Below are 12,272 nucleotides of genomic sequence, written 5' to 3'. Positions count from 1 at the left end.
CTCGCATTTCCAACTGCCAGCACAAATAGTTCTTGTTAATTAGATTTCAGTTGGTTGTTCAGGTCAGCGACATTTTGTTTCGGAATATGGCAATTTTGTTGCCTGGCGATTTATAATTAATTCCATTCCATTCCCTTTTGAAGTGAGGGCAGAGCTCTCAGTTTTCAGTTGGCTGAGCCGGAAAACAGCCTCGCGAATGAATCTTATTTATTTTGGATAGACACAGCAAAAAAGCAATTGAAATTCGATGATTTACGCAAGCATCGGATAACTTTTCTCTTTGGGATAATTATCGGGGCTACAATCTAAATTACAATCTTCTATATACGGACACAGACGTTGCTAAGCGAAACCCCCGCAATGGCAAATGTTTCTTGATATCAAATCATCCCTCGAGGAAAGTAAATTCCCTATAAAATATATCCATATATATACAAATATTTCTTGCAGTTTGATGAAGTTATTTGATCCGCAAATTCTGTATTCATTTAAAATCAAGAATAATGTGCCAGCTGTTGTGTGCAACCCACAATTTCCCGATCAATCACAGCGCACAATCAGCAGGTTTCTGGCGAACTCTCTACTTCAATGCCACACCTTTCGGCGGAGGAGGGCGTAATGGTGGCAATTCACATGAGCGACCATCTCAGCGTTCTGTTAATTGATTTCTCGCAGAATTAATTGTAGTCTTTGAGTTCCAGCTACTTAGTTCTCATACCTCGCACATGCTTATGTACTGTCAGGTATCTGGTTCTCAGCTGCAGCCACTGACTGATGATTGGACTTCTTGGCCATCTGCAGCTCGGTTCACGTTCCACAGTGGCAGCAGCATATGCTCGAAACCCGAGACAAAAGAGCAGCAGCAGCAGCAGCATAAAAAATAAAAAATATCGAATCTAAAAAATTGCGCACAGCAAAAAAAAACAACAAAAAATGCCATGCCGCCAGCCAAAGATCAAATGGCGCAAATCTCGCAGATACAAAGATACTTTTCGACTGCGGTTTTGCGGATTGGGCTGGGCCTGGGCCCGGACCGGACCGGACGGGACCGGACTGATGCGAAGCGAACCTCAAAACCGCAGCAAGGGGATGGGGCGGGATCGGGGTCGGGTCTTGAGCGTCAGAGGCATCCAAGTTCAAATTTTTAACCGCACTCTATGGCAACGGTATACGGGAACATAATTTGAACTTAAAAGCTGTTCGGCAACTCGGCTGGAAAGAGGGGAGAAACTGTGGACTGCGGACTGTGGACTGTCGACTGGCCTTTTGTATCTGCAATTTCTTTGGCGCAAGAGACGTAAAGAATAATAATAGTATGAAATTATAAATGGTTCGGTCTGGGTCGGGGTTTCTGATCCCCAAGACTCACAAACTGTCCCTGTTTCATCTCTCTCTCTCTCTCTCTTTGCAGATATATATTTCTGTTCTGTATTTGCTTTATGATAATGCCTTTTCCAGCTACACGCTTCGTATTTTTAGTTATTGTACGTCAGTTGTGCTCTGTTCAGTTCTGTTTAGAGTCAGTTTCTGTTGCCCCACCACTCTGTCTGTCGATGATTATTATGTATGCTTAAATTCTATGCACGTACCGGCACTGAAGCTTATCTGTATCGAATATGATTAAGTGCGCTGCGCTGCCTCTCGACGGTCTCAAGTCCCAGGTCCCAGGTCTAGGCAGGGACCGGGCCGGACCGAAGCCAGGCCCAGTACCAGTCGCAGTCTCAGTCCCAGGTCCAGGGCCAGTGAAATCTGAACGTGCCACATTGAAAAGGGCACACAAAAGAGAGGCAGGAGACAAGCGCTTAAGCAAACACAAACAACAATTGAAGGCAGCAGCTTCCACGCTCAGATAGCCCGGGCCGAGGCTCTGCTAAATCCTCGCAGTCATCTCCCCAGGTCCATTTTGGCATTTGCATTTTCTGGATAATTCATTAAATGCAGAACTTGTGCCTTCTCCTCTTTTACCTATTAAATTGTACAACATAAAACGGAATTTGCATTTCTTTGTGCTACGATAAATGGAAGCGACGCTTCCGAGTATTGTAGATATTTCTGTGAAATTTCAACAATTACTTTCATTCATAGTTATGTGAAGGGCTCCGGGCTCTGCCGCTGCCGCTGCCACTCGCAATCACCTACTTTGCATTTGAATATTCAAATTGAATCGATTTTCATCGTCTGAAGCGCCTGAGAAAATTATAAACGAAACTAAACATACAAAAATTATTATAATTTCAAGTTGGCTAAAAGTATTTCTATGGAAATTGGTAGAGGTTTCAGTGTCCAAGTTTTTATGAGCTAACAGACATTTTTGATTGAGATTGGTACTGCAATAAACCAACAGAAAACGCTTTGAATTTGGTACACAATTGTACATTTTTATGTAGTTTTCCTATTACAAAGAGATGTCAGATTAGTTCGCTTCGAAGCGGATTAGGAGAATCTGTTTCACTGCGAAAAGTCTGACAGATGTTACTGCAACAATATTTGGACACACTTCAATCAAACATATGTATGGGTAAAAATAACAAAAAAGATTTGTGAAATGATATCCAGCTTCGACTTCGATCATCTCAAACTCAAGATCTCTCCACTGCATATTTATATTTTAATTTCCTTTAATTGAAATCTTCATTAATTGCCGCACTTAGTTCAGTGAGGCAAACATTTGCATATCAAAAATTACTTTGCTGCGTTTTACGACAGTTTGTAAATGCAAATCGGGGGAGTACATTCATACATACTCGTAAATCTGTTTGTAACATCGAACAAATTAGTATGCAGGTGTCGCAGCTTGTGGGCCATAAATCTGAGTGGCCAAGTCGGGGCAGATAAATATGAACGAAACATGTTTGTAAATCCCTTCATTTGAATGGCGCAAAATTGCATTTAATTATATTAATGTGATCTCTGGATTTATGTGATTTTGCAAGTGAAATGTATTCCATTTCATGTAGGCTCTTGAACGGGTTTACGGCCATGTGAAGTAATCTCGGAGCTGATATCAGAATGGGACTGGCACTCCAGTCCGAGCGGTAGGGAGATTCGTTCTCTGATCTTAAGTAGTCTCGAAATCATTCTCAGCATGTGCAAATACTCTTTCGTTTTTGGAGAGGCTTCGCCGTTGCCTTCCCATGATTTATTTGATTTATAGCAATTGCTTTTTATATTACTTGTTGTTCGGCAATTTCCATTTCCATTCTTCCATTCAGCTACCAAATCCGATATTCCTCAAGGCGCAGACGAAGGAGGAGAAGGCGAAGGCGAAGACTCTTGAAAAGCTGGCAGCGGGAAGGCCGCATTAAAATTCAACTCGTTCAAGTCGTGAAATGCTTAATACTTGAGATACTTTTGTGTTTTATTATTTGCATTAACATTTTCGGGGTACGATGACGATGACGACGCCCCGTCTTTGACTTTCCGCAAGCAATTTTCTAAAGGGTTTCCCCGCGCATCCATTAAGCCAGGGTGGTTCGTACATTGTACATTTTACATACATACATTTGTACATAAATATATTAAATTGCTTTCGTATGGCGCATTAATGATGCCGGGGGACTGTCAACCTGTCATTAAGCAGAACCAGATACCCAGATATGCCTCAGACAAAGATACATCCCAGCCAGCCTTCCATCCATCCATCCATCCATTCGTTTATCCTAACTGTGAAAGGTGCAAACATCCTGTGCTGCCTGCGCTTGAGGGACATGAATCTCACTTGAATGCAAAAAATTGCAAATAAACGGGAACACCGTAGAGAGAGAGAGAGAGAGCTGTGGAGAATCCTAAGAAATTCACACGATTCCCCGAGTCCTTTTTCGGCCAACAAACAACAATGGAAGGGGGCAACGGCAGCGGCAGAACGGTAAATGTCGGGCCAGATAAAAACCTCCGAACCACTCTGAAGCGGCTGCTGTGCAAACAATTAAAGTGAGGCGAGAGACAGAGAGAGAGAGAGGTAAAAGGCAGAGGCGTGTGCAAGGTGCACCTCGTCGCCGTCAGGGCACTTCCGCACACCCAAGAGATTGCACACAGCAAACGACAGATGCAGATAGAGATACAGCAACAGCAGCAGCAGCAGCAACAGCAACAGCATGAGAGTAGAGCTACAGCTACAGGCCACAGCAGTGGCAATGGCAATGGGAACAGCGTAAAGATACAGATACGCATACGGTTGCTCAAGTGCCGAAAATAAAACGCAGACACCGAGATTCCTCCCTTTGATGTGTGAGTGAGTGTCTGCAGTGCAATATTATTATGATTGATGGGCGAGAGAAAGAAGAAACAGAACCCGAACACGAATCCGCACCCCACCGAATACAAAACAGAGCAGGCGGCACCCCTGCAGATCAGTTCCGATGGAATGGAATGGAATGGGATGGGAATGGTATCATATGTTGAACATAACCCAAACTAATATTATAAATTATGTTTACTTGTTCGCCTCCTAAAATGAGGCCCCTAAACTGGTGTGGAAAGGCGGAAAGATAGCGATTGCATCAGGTAATGAGAGAAGTTGGTAAGGAATTTTGGATATATTTAATGAGAGCATTCCCCTCGAAAGGGAGTCTCAAAAAGTAGTGAAGAATCATTAAAGGATTGTGATCGGAACTGGCATATTCCGGCTCTTTGTTCATTGGCATTCGGTTCTCCGTTTCTCTCGTTTTTCTGTTCTTTTTTTTTGGTTTTTTGTTCGGGCCGTCATGCGTATAGAATTTCATTTGATTGAGCGCTTAATCAAGCAAACATTAATGTGCACTTATTAATAATAAGTGTTCGCTGGGGCACAATTTTCGTTTATCTGCTCAGTCGTGGCTGACTGAAGCCCAGGCTGTGTGCTGGTCACGATGATGACTGAGCGAAGAGCCTCACAGGATTGATTTCGATTGTGGAGCAATGGGAATGGGGCAACAAAAGCGGTGGGCAGATACAGAACCAGCACAGAGCTCGTGGGTGTGTGTGTGAGCCCATAGAAATGCCTTTGAATGTTATCTATGGTTCTTTTGTGCCGGAGAATAACAATATTCCGGGGACTGCAATCAATCAGAGCACCCGAAACCCTTCGTAATGAGTTTACAGAATTTAATCTTTTGAAAATAAACTTGGAAATGAATATCTTTGCATTTCCATCCAGCTCTTTCGAGCGTTGATAACTTATGAAGGGATGTCAACTATGTAAAATGAAATTAATGCCGCTTTTCAGGAATGATTTAATCTATTTTCTCATTAAGATAAGAATCAACCACGTATGCATAATCAATCAGGGGTTCATTAATGGTAGTGCTCAATCGAATTGAAACATTTTATGCGTAATTCTTCAGCATTATTTAAAGCACTTAAACTCACTTTGAATGACCATCACATCCCCTCCATCATCAGCACCCAAAATCAAACAAAATATTATTCGGTTTTGCATGTTCCATACAGAGATCGATCTAGGAACCTCCACTGACCCCTTTTCCAGGGCTTTATCCTCTGGTGGCCATTCCATTCATCTATTCAGCCAACAGTGGGGTCCACGAACACGACCACCCATTGGTATTGATATGAAATCTTGAACAAGTTTAGGCTTACACGCCGCCGAGGATTATCCGTGTCGAAAGCTGAGTTATGTCATGCCCGACGAGAGCCAACAATGGTCGGCCCTCTATGCCTCTCTATCCCTGAAAAGAAAAACAAGAATGATTCTTTCCTCTTTTTTGTTCTACACACACACACACACACACACACAAGAAAAAGCCTCTCCATTGTGTGGCCTCGAGTTGATTGTTTCCCATTGTTTTTGTTGTAGTGGCAGCTTTTTTATTGTTAGTATTATTTTGCGTATTATTAAAGCGCATGCATTCTTTATCAATAAATGTATGTACATATGTATATAGGAGTATATAGTGTTCATATGTATAGGTGACTGTATCTGATTGTCTGCCTAAAAAAGCAGCCGGCGGATGTTGAGTCGAGGAGGGGACTGAGACTGTGACTGGCATTGGGACTGTGACTGAGACTCGACCCGACTTTAAGCTTCTTTCTGTCTGAATGAATTGAGCGGGCCTCTTGCATTGCTGAACTGCTTTTCATTTTGTGAGGGCCTCCTGCCCAGAAGTCTTCCTTCCCGCCCCAGACATTGCGCTCATAGAATTTGTATGAAATTTAAATACCTATTCAGCATTCAAAATGCGAAGCGACAGCGCAAAGACCTAAATACTTAAGTAGTTTCCGAGGGGCTGACAGAGACGGAGACAGAGACGACACGGCACACACAGATACGAGTGCACACAGAGAGAGAGAGAGAGAGAGAGAGAGAGAGAGATCCACGCAGCGACATGGCGGCGCTTTCATATGCAGACACACGTTTTGTTAGTTACAGATACAAAATAGAGGAGGACGTCGCAGATACAGATACGTATAGAGGCAGGGGCAGAGGCCGGGCAGACAAAGCAAGCTGGATTACGAGCATGCCTCTCCACCATTCGATCTACGGCATGTACTTCCAAGCATGCCCCCTCTGAGTGCCTGTGTGTGTGTGTGCTGCACGTAAGATTTAATCTTTATTGATTTATTTTGTTAGATTTTAATTTATGACACCGATGTAGGCAATCATTTTTTCTCCCTGTTCCTCGCTCTCTGGGAGTGCCGCGGCATGGAGGAGGCACTGCACATGCTGAGAGGCACGATAGCTCTTGGAGATGTTGGGGCACCGGGAACGGGGCACCAGCTGTGCCAGATTTCACGAGATAGTCCGCCATGTAATTTGCATTGTGGGTGGATTAATTAATCAAGACATTGTTGCCTAGGCCCATTCGAATGCTAATCAATTATGGATTTATGGGATGGTTGGCTAGACAGTGCGTTTCATGTGAAGAGCAACGTGTTGCTGCACAGGCTGGCTGAAAAGCGAAGCCACAAAGGTCGCCGGGAAGCAGGGTTCGCTTTCTCTGTGCAGGATAGGAAACTGGGAAACTCAATCCACGGCTGTTGGCAGTTGGAAATTTGGAAAATTGTAATAATTGTTTGTCACAAAGTTTAATGCTCTTCCACTCGTACATCTATGATTCCAATCCATGGTAGAAATTTGTCTGGGATGGAGGTTTTTCTATAAATAAATCCCACTTTACTCTCCATTAATACTATTTATTTTCCACCTTCTATTTTTTTGTACTCTTCTGTGTTCTTAGCCCTGCAGAGCAGCTGCTTCTCTTCCCATATCTTTCACCTTCTTCAAGGATAATTTAGACTGAAAACTTTCCATTACTTTTCGCTGGGATTCCGAACCCCACACCACACCCCTGGCAGAACCCCCTTTCCAACCAACTTTGAGTAACGGCTCCGCACCTCTTGCAACATATCAGGTCCAACCCCCCAACGTCACGGCTGACAACCCTGGCTGGTAACCTTTCATTTAACATTACCCACCAAAATCCCAGCAGCCAACTATTAATTTCCCGGCCGAGACCCCTCCACCCGCAGCACCACACAACCTCTGTACACCACAACTCCAGCACCCATGGCACCAGTCACTATGAAACTTTCAGCTGTAACGCACAGAAATTTTCATGTAATTTGCTTTCAAGTTAGCTTAAAAGTTTTCGCCGGAGCAGAAACCGTTAATCAACATTAATTACACATAACCTCGCACCAGGTCCAAGACTTGCCACGCCCACATGCGACATGCAAACGCAGATAAAGAAGAACTTAAGGGTGGGTTTTTGGGCAACGAAGATGGGGATACTCTCACAGAAGTTGTGGGGTTTAGTTACTCAATTGAAAGAGGAATGTATCCATTAGTTGGATTCTTTACAGCAACAACGTACTCCAAATCATTATACCCCGCTGCTAGGGTATTCAAATGGCAAAACAGAAATTGTAATTTACTTTAATGAGCAGCATTTAGTCAACCCACAAGTCCAGCTTGGAAGAGGGAGGGTCGCGCTGGGTGTACCATGATTGGATTGGAGTACCAAGGGAGATAGAGAGAGAGGCACGGAAAGTGGGATGTCCACTCCGCAGTTGTGTAATTAAAGTTGGCATCACCGGCAATTGCATTTTGAATTTGAAACGGGCCGATGGACGACAACGACAACGACATCGACGGGGCCACGCACTCAATTGTCCGTGCCTCGTGCGGCCCACTCAAAGACATCACTCACTGACCCCCACTCACCCGATCCGTCTCCACTCGTGGCTCTGTCTCTGTCCCGTCCCGTCCCGTCCGTCGCCACCACTCGACGTCTCCGCTCCGTAATCTGCAGGCTTATTGTTCTCTCTTGTTCGAGTTCCCGCTCCCGTTCCCGTTCCAGTACCGTTGTCGCTGTCGTTGTCGCATGTTCTTGGCATTTAATGAGTATCTCTCCACATCGGCCCTGCCTTCTCTCCAAGAGTTCGATACTCAGGCCGGGCCATTGATGTGTGGCTTCCACATGGGCATCGGCGACGGCATCGGCATCGGCATCGGCATCGGCATTGGCGTCTACCGTCTCCGCTTCGTTGGCCATTTTCGTATGCATGGCATGTATTTAAGTAGGCTGCTGTTAAGTGGACATTAGGGGCATTCTGTGGATGCTATGTGGGCACACATATGCGGTGGGTGACCTTATATAGAGCACAGCGTCTTGTCTTGACGGGCCACTTGCCATTCGCCTCGAGTGGCCATCGAAGAGAAATCACCAAGAATTCTATGCTCAAAATAGTTATTGACGGATGTCTCTTGGAGATCACTCTATATGTACTTGCACACATACGTATATGTAGCTCTTGAGTGAGTACTTCTTCGGAACTTTTACTGCATGGTGCATTGAAGATATGCAAATGAATATCTGCAAAACGAAATTAAGTGGCAGCCTATGTATAAATGGTAGCATATATAAAATGTTATTGGGTTAGCTTACCGGTTGGTATGTACATATTGTATGTAAGTAAATCTATTCTAATAATGTATTATTTCTTAGCAAACATACCTAAACGTATAACAATAAAACTGGGCAGAGAATCGCACATTGAGCAAGCGTTCTGATTTGAATGCCCAGAAAACTTTAACTTTAAGGTTTCTTTCTTAATATTCTTTATAAGGTATTTAGCTAGAAGAAACTTCTTTAGAATTTCACCTGAGCCTGAAGATTGTTGATTGAACCCATGCGAAAATGATTACTAATCCCTCTTTATACTTTCCTGTCCCGTGATTAATCAGGCCTTGATATTGCTATAGTAGAAGCTTCGTTTTCGAATCTTTTTCAAGCGGAAAAAGACGAAGATCGACTGTCGAAACGGACATAGTAGGCCAATAAAGCTTGTAGACGTCCGAATAATTTTCTACCCTTTCCGATTCTGCATCACATTTTGAGTACATACATATGTATGTACATATCAAGTAGGGATAGTATGATAATGAGATGTATGGGTATTCAAGAGAAAGCTTAAGGACATGCACACACCACATTACTCGAACAAAAGAAACCTGAAATTCTCCGGGGTAGGCAAGAATTTTAGGGTCCAAGAAAGCTCATCAAAAATCGTATAAAATAAATGAGTGGTTCTGGGTGTGACTGCTCTAAAGCTGCTGACGTAGTGGCCAGCTTTTATTTTTTTAACGTCTTGCGGTTTATGGCGGCGTCTCGAGTATGGGTCGGGGATGTGTCTACTGTTTCGTGTGGTATGCCACATATGGACCCGGTCCTCCCTGCTGCTGATGCTGCTGCTGGTGCTGCTGCCGGTGCATTCATGTGGAAATGAGTGCAGCCGCCAGCACACACACATAGAAAATTGCATACAACACAAAAACGAGAAGAGAGAAAAGGAAAATAAAACCAAAACCAAAACCAAGCCTCGCACAGTGGGAAAACAATGCCCATGGTTGCCGTTTCCCCTTCTACTGCTCCCTGGGCCGGTGCTTCTGCTGGCGACTGCTGCATAAGTGGTAATAATAATTCCGCTCAAGAGGCGTCGCCCGGCGTTTCATTTCAATGACACACAAACCTAACCGTCGACAGCAAGAACAACAAAAAGTAAACGATCTGACGAAGCTTTTAATACCCTTTTCCATGCAACGCAGTTCCCATGGGTTGCAAACGTCTGGTGATAATCAAAGTACTCTGTGTGGCGCTGGTTGAGGCTGGAGATGGAGATTGGAAATGATTATTATGATGCCGCTGACGTGAATGGCAAAATGCTAAACGTCGGGTGCAGCAGAATCCGTGTTTTTGTCATCGAGGCGACCCGCATCGTCTAATGGCGCACACACACAAGTAAAGTGCACTTATGTACATATGTATGTACATATACACATATGTACATATTTATGTAGGATCCCATCTGAGATGCATTTGTATTCAAAGTTCCCCCAGAAACGAATATTGTATACCCTCTCCACATGCATAAACTCACGAGTCAACAAATTAAATTGAACACTCAAATTTTAAGCCCTTTCCCCAGTTGTAACAAAAATATAAGCGAAACACGGTATAGTTGCTGTAACAAGCAGCCCTAGAAAACCTAACGGCTGTTCTGTGGTGTGCGAATTAGTCTGCAAAAGCAAGTGGAGAAATGCACCTTCTCTCCCTCTCTGTCTCCCGCCCCCGACCAGTGATCGACTGCTCATCCTTGCCAATGGCTTAATATTGCGTATGCATGGCGGCAGCTCGTCATTCATTCATTGCCCCACCGACCGACTGTCTATCGGTCGCTCCCTGCTGACTTTACCCCCTCTCTTTGGCAGTGTCTGCTGCATTTCTCTGTCCCCTTCCCCCAAAACAGTCTTTGCTACCTCTTTCCCTGTCCCTGTGATTCCTTTGATTGCATTGTCTCGTCATGGTCTCGAGTGGTTCCTGGCACCGCTTTTTTCCCTACTTCCCCTGCTCCGTTGCTTTTCGCTTTTTATAGTTCTCACTCACTCCATTGTGCAGGCCTCTCCCCGCCCCTTCTTTAACGTTTCTCTCTCTGCCGCTCACTTGACATACAATTATGCTGATGACATTGTTGTTTATATGCCTTCCTTCGTTGATGCGCTGCTTCTCTCCCTCTCCATTGCTGCTGCTGCTCCTCTGCCGCTAGCGCTGCTCTCGTCTGCCGCTTTTGCTTCACCCTCAATTCTTCTGCTTTTGAATCTCCTCTCACCGCTACTGCTGATGATGCGCTTATGCAAGTTATATCTATACGAGGTGACGCTACCCAAACTGTGTGCTCCCACGACATGCAAGCGCCACGTGCAAACGCAGAGAGCGAAATATGTAAAACTGTAAACATGCGACTTGATGGACCCTCGCCTCACCTTGTATGGGTACCTTGCGCAAAAGCTTCTTTGTCTCCTCTAGTGCTGCTACTGCTCTGCTTTCTCTGTTCGTATACCTTTTAGAAGGTATTTAGATTTTGATCAGATGTTTGCAACGCATAGAAAGATTAATTTCTAAAAATAACTCACCCAAATTCTGCACTATAATGTGCTCTTAAAGCATTACTCGGCCCCAAATTGGCTGCTAATATTGTGTCTACATGCATCTGAAAGGGTATCCCAAGCTGTGGTGCTTTCGCCCTCTTCATAATTTTGTTGCTTTCTTCATCTGTTGCAACAATAATGCGGACAATTTGTATGTGCATTCTGGGGCTGCGCATCACCGCTGTTGCTGTTCCTATTGCAGTTGCTGTTGCTGCTGCTGCAGTATAGGCCCATATATGTATCTCTCTCTCGCTCGCGTTTCTCGCATATCTCTCTATATGGCCATAGCGGCATTTTTATTGTTATCGTTTCATTGCCATTTGCTGACACCGAAGCGGACGTGGACGCTGAAGGAGCTGAAACAGCATCCGAATGCGGGCAGTTTTACTCGTTTCGCGGCGGTCTTAATTAAAAATTCTTTGGGTGTCAAATGGTCCAATGGTGTAGATGTTGTCGCTCTGATAGCTCTAGGGTTTCCCTTTGACCAAGACGAGGTCTTCTTGCTGTTCGTCTCACCCTTCAAGGTCCCCGTCATCACTTCAAGCAACTTGTATTCATTCCGAGAAGTAACCGCATAAATTATTCCTTTGATATGGAACTTCTAGGGATTCCACAGAGTTGATCAAATGTTCTCAAAGGAGAACGAGGCTGAGGAACCCCTTAGATTACGTTTAATGAAGAGAAATGAATGAAATTGATGACTTGACAGATTGAAGTTTCCATTCGCCCAACTTCCCTCCTAACCCAGCGAGAATCTAATAAATTTCCACCAGCACGTAACACGAAATATGCGTGTAAATTTCATTTATTGATTTATGGGGAGGTATTCCACACACGAGGATACGATATG

Source organism: Drosophila subobscura, chromosome O (assembly GCF_008121235.1).
Source record: "Drosophila subobscura isolate 14011-0131.10 chromosome O, UCBerk_Dsub_1.0, whole genome shotgun sequence".
In the NCBI taxonomy this organism is placed as follows: Eukaryota; Metazoa; Arthropoda; class Insecta; order Diptera; family Drosophilidae; genus Drosophila; species Drosophila subobscura.
The sequence above is the reverse complement of the archived record's forward strand: the minus strand, read 5'-3'. Positions refer to the sequence as shown.